Consider the following 3120-nt stretch of genomic DNA (forward strand, 5'->3'; position numbering starts at 1 on the left):
ACGCAGATACGCCATAACGCAGATACGCCATAACGCAGATACGCCCATAACGCAGATATGTATAGTGTATCCAGGACAGGAATATATATGCATCATATACCGTTCTAAGAGGGAGGAAAGAAAGCACAGTCAGGAAACACTGGACCAAACAAAGCCAAAGCCAGCTGGGCAAACCCCAAACTCTGCATCTTCATGTCTGATGTCAAAGTGTTCCAACTCCTTTCAGCCTTGTTGACTGCAGCACACATCTCTCTCTTGGGCTGGATTCACTCCCTGTTAGCAGCTCTCCTCGGCAGGTAACCCATGACTCTGGCATCTCCAGCAATTTGCGGTCTCCAAGGCAATCCAGGTTTGCCTCCACAAATTCATGCAATGATGTCTCTAAGCCTCCATGCAAGGACACTCCTGACATATGCTTGGTCTCAGCAGCTTTTCTTAATCTCAGAAGGAGAGTCTGTAACTCCTTTCTTCTATCCTTCACTCTGAAGCCAGAGCCACATGACCAAAGCTGTCAAGTTATGCTGCTTTCTGGGACCGGAACACACATACATACACACACATGCAAGTTCATATACACGTACACACAGAGCATGTATACACGCACACACACACACACACACATATATACCCACGTATATGCACATACACACATACCACACACACATATACAAACACATATGTGATTTGTTTGGGTTTCAAGTTGACAAGTGATGACTAATAGTCATTGTCAACTTGACTCAATTTGGAATCACCTAGGAGGCACAACTTTGGGCCCTTCCTCCCTTCCTCCCTCCCTCCCTTCCCTTCCTTCCTCCCTCCCTCCCTCCCTTCCTTCTTTCCTCTCTCCTTCCCTCCCTCCCTCCCTTCCTTCCTCCCTTCCTCCCTTCCTTCTTCCCTCCCTCCCTTCCTTCCTTCCTTCCTCCCTCCCTCCCTTCCTTCTTTCCTCTCTCCTTCCCTCCCTTCCTTCCTTCCTCCTTCCTTCCTTCCTCCCTCCCTTCTTCCCTCCCTCCCTTCCTCCCTCCCTCCCTTCCTCCCTCCTTTCCTTCCTTCCTCCCTCCCTTCCTTCCTTCCTCCCTCCCTCCCTCCCTTCCTTCCTTCCTCTCTCCCTTCCTTCCTCCCTTCCTCCCTCCCTTCCTCCCTCCCTCCTTCTTCCTTCCTCCCTCCCTCCTTCCTTCCTCCCTTCCTCCCCCTCCCTCCCTCCCTCCCTCCCCCCTCCCTTCCTTCCCTTCCCTTCCCTACTTCTTCCTTCCTTCCCTCCTCCCTCCCTTCATCTCCTTCCTTCCTCCCTCCCTCCCTCCCCCTCCCTCGCTCCCTCCCTCCCTTCCTCTCTCCCTTCTTTCCTTCCTTCCTTTGGCTACATTTGTTAGCTATTATGTCACAGCAATAGAATAGTTACTAATGCAATGGGTAGTCACGAGCCAGCCTCGCCTCGGTTCTGTCTTCCTGGGGTCTGAGTTGTTATGCCCAAGAAGAGCAAAGATGAGACTGAAGTTGGTCTGGTTCTTGTCTCAGTACTTTTCCTGTTGCTGTAAAAGAGACACCATGACCAAGGCAACTTATAGAAGAAATGGTCTATTGGGGGCTTGAGTCCATGACCATCACGGCGGGGAGCATGGCAGCAGGCAGGTAGGCATGGCGCTAGAGCAGTAGCTGAGAGTTCAAATCCTGAACCTTCAACCATGATACAGAGAGAGGGAGAGAGGGAGGGAGGGGAGAGAGAGAGAGAAAGAGAGAGAGAGAGAGAGAGAGAGAGAGAGAGAGAGAGAGAGAGAGAGTTAGTTAACTCAACTGGGAATATGTTGGGTTTTTGAACCTCAAAGCTCACCCCAGTGACACACCTTCCCCCAATGAGGCCACACCTCCTAATCCTTTTCAAACAGTTCCACTAACTCCAGACCAAGAATTTAAGTATGTGAGTCTATGGGGGGCATTCTCGTTCAAATCACTGTATCTCTCTACCTATGTTGGGGGTTTGGAGACCTTGGGAGGAGCAAAGGCAGGGACTTATCAGTCCCCGGCATGTGACCTTGATAACTAAGCTATCCCTCTAACCTAAGCCTCAGCTCCCATTGGAACAATGGAGACAGAGAATCTCACCTTGCTGGGTGACCTAAAGGCTGAGGGAGAGATGATGGATGAGGGAGAGCTTGGCCAACACCGAGCTTTGTGAGCCTACACTGTGTGCCTTCGTGCCTACAATGTGCTCACTGTGTGTCTACAACACGTTCGCTGTGTCTGAGCTTGGGCCTGCCTCACGATGTGGCAGAGGGGATTGTGGACCAACATACTCTGCTGCCTTTGAAGTTCTGTTCCTCTGGCCCTCTAAGTGGTTTGGGCCCTTCCTGCATCCCTTATTAATATGCCAACACCTGGAGAGGTGTTAATCCATATTAGCTAATGCCTTCGTTACTGCCGGCACCTTCATTAGCAGGTAACACCTCCAGTTTGCAGCTCACTCCTTCACAGAGCCAGCTGGCATTCAGCTGAGAAAAAAAAAAAAAACCTTCAGGAATGGGGTTGTCAGGAGGAGAGGGAGCAACAGAAGGAGCTCTGTCTGGAGAAGTCATCTCTGACAGGAACCTGCAGAATCACCTCTGCCCCTTCCCTAAGCAAGAAGCCTTGGACAAGCACCTTAGCCCATAAAGCCTGTTCCTTCTCATCAAATGGGGCTATGCAGCCACACCTCGTTGGGTTATTGTGGCTAATGCCTGGCTTTTCAAATCTCTGTGTATCTGTGGGAACCCCACAAATGCTTTTGTGTCTGGGTGTCCCTTCCTCCAGACCAGTGGAGTTTGCTGTTTCCTATCCTGACTGTCTGTGTGGAGAGACCCTGCCTCGCTCTGATGCCATGCTGTCCTCTGAACTGTGCTGGGACTACCCTGGGCTGGACTGCAGCGGTCCCAAGGCAAAAGAAAAACACAGTGCGAAGCCAACAGCTTCTCACCAGACAGGGCCAGAGTTCTGATAGTGTCTCCGGAGCCAAAGCAAGTGAGAGAGCCACATGGAAGGACACTCCTGTGGGAAAAGTAACCTCTGCAGGGAGGTGCCTAGAGGGGCTCAAAGATTTGCTGTCCCTCTGTCCCTCCATCCGATCCTTCTTTTCTTCTTTCCTCCTTCTCC

Source organism: Acomys russatus, chromosome 4 (genome assembly GCF_903995435.1).
Source record: "Acomys russatus chromosome 4, mAcoRus1.1, whole genome shotgun sequence".
NCBI classification, from domain to species: Eukaryota; Metazoa; Chordata; class Mammalia; order Rodentia; family Muridae; genus Acomys; species Acomys russatus.